The sequence below is a fragment of the Gallinula chloropus genome (assembly GCF_964237585.1).
Source record: "Gallinula chloropus genome assembly, contig: HAP1_SCAFFOLD_311, whole genome shotgun sequence".
Classification (NCBI taxonomy): domain Eukaryota; kingdom Metazoa; phylum Chordata; class Aves; order Gruiformes; family Rallidae; genus Gallinula; species Gallinula chloropus.
This window is the reverse complement of record NW_028168221.1, coordinates 84640-94335: the sequence shown is the minus strand read 5'-3', so window position 1 is coordinate 94335 and position 9696 is coordinate 84640. Positions and strand designations below refer to the sequence as shown.

Genomic DNA, 9696 nt, shown 5'->3' with positions numbered 1-9696 from the left:
TTCTGGGTTATACTTGGCAGCAGTTTACTGTTGTATTGGACATTGTTGTAAAATGCCTTAGAATTTTTATTATTCAGAGGTGATGAGGGAACCAGTTGTTTCCAAGAAAGCGTGGCCAAGGCCACTGTTGTTGTGGCATCTTTCCATCGATGGGGCTGGCAGCAGCTGAGTCAGGGCGGTTGGCTCTTTTTGGGGGACTATGGGGTCTTTACAGGGTCTCTTTTTGGTGGGGTCTAGGGCTTTTGGGGGGGGTTCTCTAAGGGGGGGGTGTGGGGTTCTTTGAGGGGATCTTTATGGGGTCTCATTTTGGGGGGGATGTGAGGGGCTTGGGGGCGTCTTTAAGGAGTCTCAGGTTTTTTGGGGGGTGGTTAGGGTTCTTTATGGGGTCTGTTTGGGGGGTCTGGGTTTTTTGGGGGGGCTCTTTGTGGGCTTTGGGGAGTTGGGGGGCCCTAAGGGCCTTTTTAGGGGATCGTGGGGGGGCTCTTTGGGGGGGGGGTGTCTCTGAGGGGTTCTGGGGGGGTCTCTCTAGGGTCTATTTTTGGGGTGTTGGGGGTTCCTTCGGGGGTCTTCTAGGGGGTCAGGGGCCATGTTGGGGTTCGAGGGCTCTCAGAGGGGTCGCAGTAGGGTTGGGAGGGGGGTTGAATTCGCTGGAGGAGATGGGGGGTTGTTAATGAGCGCAGGTCAGCGGCAGACGGGTAATTAGTGGGGCAGGGGGAGCCGAAAAGGGCCGAGCGGAGGCGGAGAGATACGAGCGGAGGCGGAGAGATACGAGCAGAGGCGGAGAGATACGAGCAGAGGCGGAGAGATACGAGCAGAGGCGGAGAGATACGAGCACTGGCGGAAAGGCCCGAGCGGGGATTCGAACACGGGGGTCCTCGGTGCTGCCGCCTTGCGGACACGCAGCGGTACTGCGCCCGGGTGGCGCAGCGCCCGGAAGCCGCCGCGTTCTGCTGCCTCCGTGCACACTCGCCGCGTTCCTGCGCGGGTGCGCGCAGAGCCCGCTGCGTGCGGACTGCGGCCGGGCGGCGCAGCGCGAGCGGCAGGGCGCTTTAACGAGGGACGCCGCCATTGCGGGGCGGCCGCTCCCTCCCGGTGAGGGGGGGGTTCCGCCGCCCGTCGCGGGGTCGGCCGGGGCACTGTCAGGTCCGGGGAACCTCCGAAGGCGATGGGACTCCCTCGGGGGGGGCAGATTTTGGGAGGGGGCGCGCGGGGGGGGGGGTCACTGTCATGTGCGGGGATTCGAACACGGGGTGAGGTCGCCCATCCGAGCGCTGACCGAACTGGTCCCTGCTTAGCTTCCCGAACGGGGCAGCTGTGCTGTGTAGCCCCCCCCAAGCTCGCGCCCCCAAACGGGGGCCCGGAAGCCCCCCGGCGGCCATTTTTCCGTCGGAGCCGCACGGAGATGGGCGCCGCCATGCTCGGAAGCTCCCCGGCCGCCTTTTAACCGCCGGAGCCGCACGGAGATGGGCGCCGCCATGCCCGGAAGCCCCCCGGCGGCCATTTTTCCGCCGTAGCCGCACGGAGATGGGCGCCGCCATGCCCGGAAGCCCCCCGGCCGCCTTTTAACCGCCGAAGCCGTACGGAGATGGGCGCCGCCATGCCCGGAAGCCCCCCGGCGGCCATTTTTCCGCCGGAGCCGCACGGAGATGGGCGCCGCCATGCCCGGAAGCCCCCCGGCCGCCTTTTAACCGCCGAAGCCGTACGGAGATGGGCGCCGCCATGCCCGGAAGCCCCCCGGCGGCCATTTTTCCGCCGGAGCCGCACGGAGATGGGCGCCGCCATGCCCGTAAGCCCCTCGGTCGCCATTTAACCGCCGGAGCCGTACGGAGATGGGCGCCGCCATGCCCGGAAGTCCTCCGGCGGCCATTTTTCCGCCGGAGCCGCACTGGAATGTATCCCGGCATGCCCCGCTCCCTTGCGGGGGAGTATATCCCGGCATGCCCCGCTCCTTTCCGGGGCAGTATATCCCGGCATGCCCCGCTCCTTTCCGGGCAGTATAACCGCGGAGCTGCCACGAGGAGCCTGCCCGTGCTTTCCGGGGCGATGAGGGGGCCCGTCGGGATGCCGGCGCTCCCTCCCGGTGAGGCTCCGGTTCCGCCGCCCGTCGCGGGGTCGGCCGGGGCCGGGCGGTCGGCGGGTCGCGGCGCGAGTGGTCGCGGCGGGCCGGGGGTCGGTGCGGGGCGCGCGGGCGGCGAGGCGCCGCGCCTTCCACCCCCCCCCCCCCAGCCGCGGCCGGCCTTCTGCCGGCGCCGGTCCGTGCCGGGACGTGTCTCCGCGGCGTCCGGCGGGGTGTCTGGGCCGGGAGGGGGGGCTCCGCGCCGCGCGGGCAGTGCGCGGAGGGGGTCGCGGCGGGGGCTTGGGGGTGCGGCCGGGCCAGAGCTCCCGTTCCCCGAGCAGCCGGCACGGGAGACACGGGGCACCGAAGGGGCCGGCGGGGCGGGGCGCGACTGGACTCTTCCGGTCAGTCTGAGCGTGTCCGGGCCGCGGGGCTGGCAGGTTTGGGGGGATTTGGGGGTTTGCGTGGGTCTGTGTCTCTCTCTAGTTGCGGCTTGTGGGTTTTCTGTCTCGCGGGGCTGTTTTGGCAGAGGAGGGCTTAGGGCTTCTCTTGTGGCTGCTGTGGCGTTCAGTGGTTATCGGGGGTTCTTGTGGTGTCTGGGGTTTCCGGGTTTGCTGGTTTCTTCGGCTCGGTGGTTATTTTGCTCTGGTCTTTTGTTGGTTTTCTGGTTTGGGTTTCTTTTGTGGTTTTAATTGGGTTTTTGGGGGTTCCGTGGCTCGCGGGGTTTCTATAATTTTTTATGGTAAATGAAAATGGAGCACAGGTTCTGCTCTGCCTTTTGTTTCCTTGTCAGCCTTTGTTGCCCTTGTGAAATGTCCAAGCCCATTGGAGACATTACTGTTTGGCTTGCTATTTGAGCTTTCTTCTTGGATACCTTGTACCCATTAAGTCCCCAAAAGTTTAAGAGTTGGGTGGTTACCCATCCAGAACCTGTTGTCCTTCTTGTGAGTCTTGGTCCTTCCCAGCCCTCCACTGACCCCTGCCCTTTCTTACTACTCCTCTGATTTTTTTTTTTTTTTTTTCCCCTTGCCTGTACTTCTCTATTCTACTGTCCTGCTCCCTTTTCTTCTCTCCCTTTCTCTTTCTTCATCTCCCTCTCCCTTTTCTTTTTCTCTCTGTGCTTTTTTCCTGCTTTCTCTTCCTCCTTTTTTCGTCTTCCATCTCTGTCCTGCAGGCCACTGCAGTTACTTTCCTTTTCCATCTCTTTGTCGTGATCTGCACCTGTCTTGTTTTCTCCAAAAATTTCTCTAGCCTGTTGTCTGGTGTTCTTTTTTTTTTTTTCATTCTATATCTCACTGTCCCAGGCAGCAAGCTGGCCCTTGAATATGCTTTATTCTCCATAAATGCAGGTGCTGTTGGCAGCAGTTCATGAAACGAGGGGCATCTCCAGCAGATCCTGTAGAAGACAGAGTTGCTGCCTGAGGAGAGCACGCCTCAAAGTGTGCATCGTCAGATTTGCGCTCGCTAGAGAGTATGGGACGAAGCTGGCATTGGCGTCCTGTCCAGCCAGTGTCAGGTGACACCCACTTTGCTGCGCACTGGTTACAGGAGGATCTAGAGTAATACAGATGTACTTCTCAGCGAAGGCAGCGAAGCAACACTTTCCTTTCAAACGGTGAGGCTGGTAAGGAAAGCGCAGTTTGTCTCTGACTGTCTCTATTCCCTTTGTCTCAGGGAGGCTGAATGAAAATGATGACTTCTTGACTGTGTTATCACACTGGGTGAGTAGGTGTGACATGCTGGAGCTGGATACTGAAGTTGAGTACGTGGTGGAATCGATGGATCTGTGTTTTCTGCATGGAGAAGGTAACCTGTCATTCGTTTATTTTTCTTAAAATGAAGCAAAGGACTAGGGAAGGTGGGTTCTTCTTCACAGCGCAGATTTTGATGACATTGTTGGAGTAGAAATCCATCCAAGGGTGGTCCTAAAGTTGGCAACATCAGTAGCATAACAAGAGAGTCTCATGGTTCCGCTGTAAAGTGGAAGTACAGAAAGCTGTTCAGCTCGCAGAGTGCAGGCCTGTGTGACCTGGGAATCTACTGATGGACTCTGCCTTATGAGGTGAGATATTTTCGATCGAGCAGGGGGAGTCATCGTGACTTAACAATGTGGTAGCTACACTTGTGATGGGCTCCTGCAGTTTTATCAGCTGTCGGACCCCGGAAGGCCTTCATCCTCCCTCCGTCTCTAGGATGAAAAGGCAAAACATGCCATATTGTGAGGATGATTGAGTACAATTTTCTGCCGCTCCATAAATAACTTTGATACTTAGTATATGTTAGGAGTGCTTGTGGGAGCTTCAGCCTCTTCTCGAAGCAGTCCCGTCTGTCTAAAGCGCGTGCTTTTAAAAACATCTGTGTGTTACATGCATTAGGAACTAAAACTGCAGCTTGATTTTCCTCCTCTAGGGCTGATTTTTCATAATTGCTTCACCCCGGTAACAGAAACGGATAGGCCCTGTTTCGTCAGGGTCAGTCCTGACCTCGTTTAAATGCTGCTGCAAAGCTTCAGTGTTTCAGTTTGCAAGCTGTAAAAATACTTTGTTAAAGATAAGAGTGCTTCTTGGAACTTAAGTGGTAGAACTGCCTTCTCAATGGTAGCTTTTGCTGGCTTGCTTTTGTGCAATGTACATCTTTGCCATTGTGATTTAGCGTGCCTGATTGGTTTAGCATACAGACATTGGCACCCGCTGAGTTGATAAACAGGTCTTTCTCACTGTGCCATTTTTCCACTTCCTTTAATTGTATCTTTTTCAGTCTGTAACCACAGTTAATGTCTTTTTTTTTAAAAAAAAGCACACTACAGCAGCTTGCTTTGTTCATGTGTTCAAAAGATGTTTGTGGTTGCTTTTCCCCCAGTTGTTGCTTGGTTTTTTTTCCTCTTTAAATGCTTTCTGAAAGGTAGAACTGCATTTCCTTGTAGGGTGCACTTAGACTTTTTCCATGTTATCGGAGTTGTAAGAACATGTCAGTTTCAACACAGAAAAAAGGTCCAGCTTTTGCCACGAGGCTTTTGCCATTAGGGTTTAGCCTAATGTTGCCGAGGAAGCTTTCTTTCTGCTTCCCTCTAAGCCTTACTGTAAAAAAGAAAAAAAGCTGTCATGGGAAAGCCGGTTAAATCGGGCTCGGACCCCAGATTGTCACCGGTTTAATGCAATGAAAGTGTCCTGACTGGACTGAAGCACCCTAAAACACTTTGCGTGCTGCAGCATAAGAATGCAGATGGCTTATCACGCAGTAACTTGGGGATCAGCACCGTTTGCTGCCACTGGCAGAGGCTTTTTTCTTATTCCTTCTGACTGACACGGCCATAGGAGGTGCCTGTTTTGTGGCAGTAGTGCAGCAGCACCATCTCTCGACCCTGCTGCCTCAGACATTGCTTAGCCTCACTGCATTTTGTTTCCTGGTTTTGCTCGGCAGGACAAGTCCTGTTTGGCTGTAATTGCAGGGTTAGAGTGTAATATGAGGAAAGGAGGGTGTTGGCTTAGGAATTTCTGTTCCGCTTGCCACAGTTTTGCCACCAGTATTGCAGTTGGCGAGGTGGCTGTCGGGCGTGGGAATCGCGGGGGTGAGTCTCAGTGTGGGGACAGGTTTGTTGCTGACGCTTCAGCTGTTGGGGTTTTTGAGTTGCTGATGTGTGTTTTCTCATTCTACAGAACCACCTTCATGTTGCGTTCCAGGGAGTGTACTGTGGATGTACAGGAAAGATCTTTCCTGGTGAGACTGTCTATAACCACCGAAGATGTTCGCCAGCTCTGCGCTGAGAAGTTCGAGGCGGACAAGCCGGCAGAGTGCAGCCCGTTCCTTGTTGTCGATGACACCTGGCAGCAGCTGACGGAGCATACCTGCCCTCGGGAAATGAAGGCTGAGTTGCACAGCTGTCCCCAACCCCAGGTCTTCCACTTTGTCTACAAATGTGTTAACAGAGATCTGTGTGGTGCCATTTTTCACAATGATGACTCCACGTTTTAAAAGCAGCAGCTCGTCGTTGGATTTCTGTTCCTCTTGTTAACGGCTGAAAACATCTTTGTTGGCTGGCATTCCTTAGGAGCCGAGACTGGTCTTAAACCAGGATTGCCCAGTAAAAATCCCTTAGCCACATCAGGCATAGCTTAGAAAACCCCATGTAAATCGTGCCCAGGGCCGGTTATGCAGACTATTCCACCAGCGTGTTTGAGCGAACAGCCACAAGACTCTGCTGCAGCATATCATATCGTGGCCCTCGGCAGGTTGTCTGCTGTGGTGTGCAAATGTCTTATTCTTTTTGCACCTGGCCTCTAGCCACATGTCATTTTGATTTATATATGTGTATGCTAGACAAGCATTGCAGTAAACTGGCTGGTGTTAGCTTGGGTTCGACTTGTCCCATTCAGGGCATCAGTTAACTCAGAATTACCTGGATGATTGATTGCATTCTTTCCTGGTTTTTTTTTGTTTTGTTTTGTTTTTAATTACAGAAAATTGTGGGGGTTTATTATAGACATCTTGCAGCAGTTGCAGGTAGACTGTCAGGGTCGTCTTCTAAAAATATTTTTTCAGCTGTAAAGAATTCAGTAATTATGCATGTGATTTTAACATTCAATATACAAGAATAAGTCTCTTTCGGGTTTTGGCGTATTGCATTTAAGGTCTCTATGGTTTCTCCTCTTTTCCTGTTACAGGTGAGTTCTTGGGAGCTTGTGGTACCTGTAAGAAGGTCGTAGTATTGGCGCTGGTGATTTCATTGCCTTTATCTGAACTGGATGTACTGTTACCTGGGTTAGTGTTTCTATCCATTGGTTTAGACAGCCTTGTGGGTAGGAAGAGGAAGTTGAAAGAAAAGGATGTAGAGAAGGGGCAGAGAAAGAACGCAGAGAACCGAGTTTAGGATTAAAATGTGTTAGTCTGTCTGCTGGTGCAGGCTCCTCTCAGAAAATGAGCCAAGGAGGTTGGTAAGGTGTTTGTAGTTTTACTGATTTTTTTTTTTTTTTTTCCTGGTTTTTGTGGCTATAGGGGTTGGGTGGGTTGGTTTTTTTACAGGCTCTGGGATTTGTGGGGTTAGTGTGGGCTTGTGAGGTTTTTCTGTTGGTTTGTTTTTTTTAACTGGGGTTCTAAGGGGGGGGTTTGGTTCTCTGCCTTTTGAAGGCTTTGGGGTTCTGTGGGTTGCGGGTTTGGGGGAGGGCTAGGGGCTTCTGTGGTGTTTTGAGTTCCCGCAGCTTTTCTTGTGGGGTCTGGGGTTTGTGTGTGTCTTTAATGGGGGTTTGTGGCTTCTTTGGTTTTTGGGCTTTGTGGGGGTTTCTAGTTTGTGGGAATTCTTTGGGTATTTTGGTTTGGTTTTTCTTAGGCTGAGAGGCTTTAGGAGGAAAGCCTGTTCTGAGCGTGGTGTTCTCCTTGTAACAGAAGCAGGGTCTCACTGTGGCATGCCAGCTGTCGTGGCTAACAAGGGAGCTTTTTTGTTTTGTGTTGTTATAAATATTACAAGAGTTCCACTTTGTAAAATGCTTTTGTGATGAGTTCAGGCTACGTCTTGCATCCATTGAAAGCAGTATTTACTGGGGCCGAGTCTTCCTGTTTGGAGCTGAGGAAGGAAGTATGGATTGAATAACAATGTATTGGTTTTTGACCTGCAGATGGTGGAAGAAAGTGAGGAAAGACTAACAGAAGAGCAGATTGAGTCACTTCTCCAGGCAGTCACCAGTCTTCTTCCAGGGGATCCAGAAGAACAGCCAAGAAACTTGGCAATGTTGGCTGAAGACGAAGGTGACCAAACCTTGGAGGCATCTCAGCCCAAAGCTGGCAACGGTTTCGACAGAGGAGAATCGGCTAACAATTTTCTGGGTTATACTTGGCAGCAGTTTACTGTTGTATTGGACATTGTTGTAAAATGCCTTAGACTTTTTATTATTCAGAGGTGATGAGGGAACCAGTTGTTTCCAAGAAAGCGTGGCCAAGGCCACTGTTGTTTTGGCATCTTTCCATCGATGGGGCTGGCAGCAGCTGAGTCAGGGCGGTTGGCTCTTTTTGGGGGACTATGGGGTCTTTACAGGGTCTCTTTTTGGTGGGGTCTAGGGCTTTTGGGGGGGGTTCTCTAAGGGGGGGTGTGGGGTTCTTTGAGGGGATCTTTATGGGGTCTCATTTTGGGGGGGATGTGAGGGGCTTGGGGGCGTCTTTAAGGAGTCTCAGGTTTTTTGGGGGGTGGTTAGGGTTCTTTATGGGGTCTGTTTGGGGGGTCTGGGTTTTTTGGGGGGGCTCTTTGTGGGCTTTGGGGAGTTGGGGGGCCCTAAGGGCCTTTTCAGGGGATCGTGGGGGGGCTCTTTGGGGGGGGGGTGTCTCTGAGGGGTTCTGGGGGGGTCTCTCTAGGGGGTCAGGGGCCATGTTGGGGTTCGAGGGCTCTCAGAGGGGTCGCAGTAGGGTTGGGAGGGGGGTTGAATTCGCTGGAGGAGATGGGGGGTTGTTAATGAGCGCAGGTCAGCGGCAGACGGGTAATTAGTGGGGCAGGGGGAGCCGAAAAGGGCCGAGCAGAGGCGGAGAGATACGAGCAGAGGCGGAGAGATACGAGCAGAGGCGGAGAGATACGAGCAGAGGCGGAGAGATACGAGCACTGGCGGAAAGGCCCGAGCGGGGATTCGAACACGGGGGTCCTCGGTGCTGCCGCCTTGCGGACACGCAGCGGTACTGCGCCCGGGTGGCGCAGCGCACGGAAGCCGCCGCGTTCTGCTGCCTCCGTGCACACTCGCCGCGTTCCTGCGCGGGTGCGCGCAGAGCCCGCTGCGTGCGGACTGCGGCCGGGCGGCGCAGCGCGAGCGGCAGGGCGCTTTAACGAGGGACGCCGCCATTGCGGGGCGGCCGCTCCCTCCCGGTGAGGGGGGGGTTCCGCCGCCCGTCGCGGGGTCGGCCGGGGCACTGTCAGGTCCGGGGAACCCCCGAAGGCGATGGGACTCCCTCGGGGGGGCAGATTTTGGGAGGGGGCGCGCGGGGGGGGGGGGTCACTGTCATGTGCGGGGATTCGAAGACGGGGTGAGGTCGCCCATCCGGGCGCTGACCGAGCTGGTACCTGCTTAGCTTCCCCGACGGGGAAGCTGTGAGGTCACCGGACGCTCCCTCCCGGAGAGGCGCCGGTACCCCCCCCCGGCCCCCCCCCTCGCGGGATCGCTCGGTGCTGCCGCCTTGCGGACACGCAGCGGTACTGCGCCCGGGTGGCGCAGCGCACGGAAGCCGCAGCGTTCCGAAAGTTCCCTCCCGGTGAGGCGGGGTTTCCTTCGCCCGTCGCGGGGTCGGCCGGGGCACTGTCAGGTCCGGGGAACCCCCGAAGGCGATGGGACTCCCTCGGGGGGGCAGATTTTGGGAGGGGGCGCGCGGGGGGGGGGGGGTCACTGTCATGTGCGGGGATTCGAACACGGGGTGAGGTCGCCCATCCGAGCGCTGACCGAACTGGTCCCTGCTTAGCTTCCCGAACGGGGCAGCTGTGCTGTGTAACCCCCCCCAAGCTCGCGCCCCCAAACGGGGGCCCGGAAGCCCCCCGGCGGCCATTTTTCCGTCGGAGCCGCACGGAGATGGGCGCCGCCATGCTCGGAAGCTCCCCGGCCGCCTTTTAACCGCCGGAGCCGCACGGAGATGGGCGCCGCCATGCCCGGAAGCCCCCCGGCGGCCATTTTTCCGCC

The 9696-nt window shown here is 55.7% G+C and overlaps 1 long non-coding RNA gene across 2 annotated transcripts; it reads left to right on the top strand.

Moving 5' to 3' along the window:
• Positions 1 to 5546: 5546 nt before the first annotated feature.
• LOC311204691 lies at positions 5547 to 7991 on the top strand. 2 transcript variants are annotated; one of them, XR_014618094.1, is made up of 4 exons: positions 5547 to 5624; positions 5713 to 5950; positions 6718 to 6814; positions 7666 to 7991. It is a non-coding gene; the product is annotated as an uncharacterized lncRNA (long non-coding RNA). The 2 variants fall into 2 exon arrangements; XR_014618095.1 differs by lacking the exon at positions 5547 to 5624 and having other exon boundaries at positions 5625 to 5950.
• Positions 7992 to 9696: the final 1705 nt, after the last annotated feature.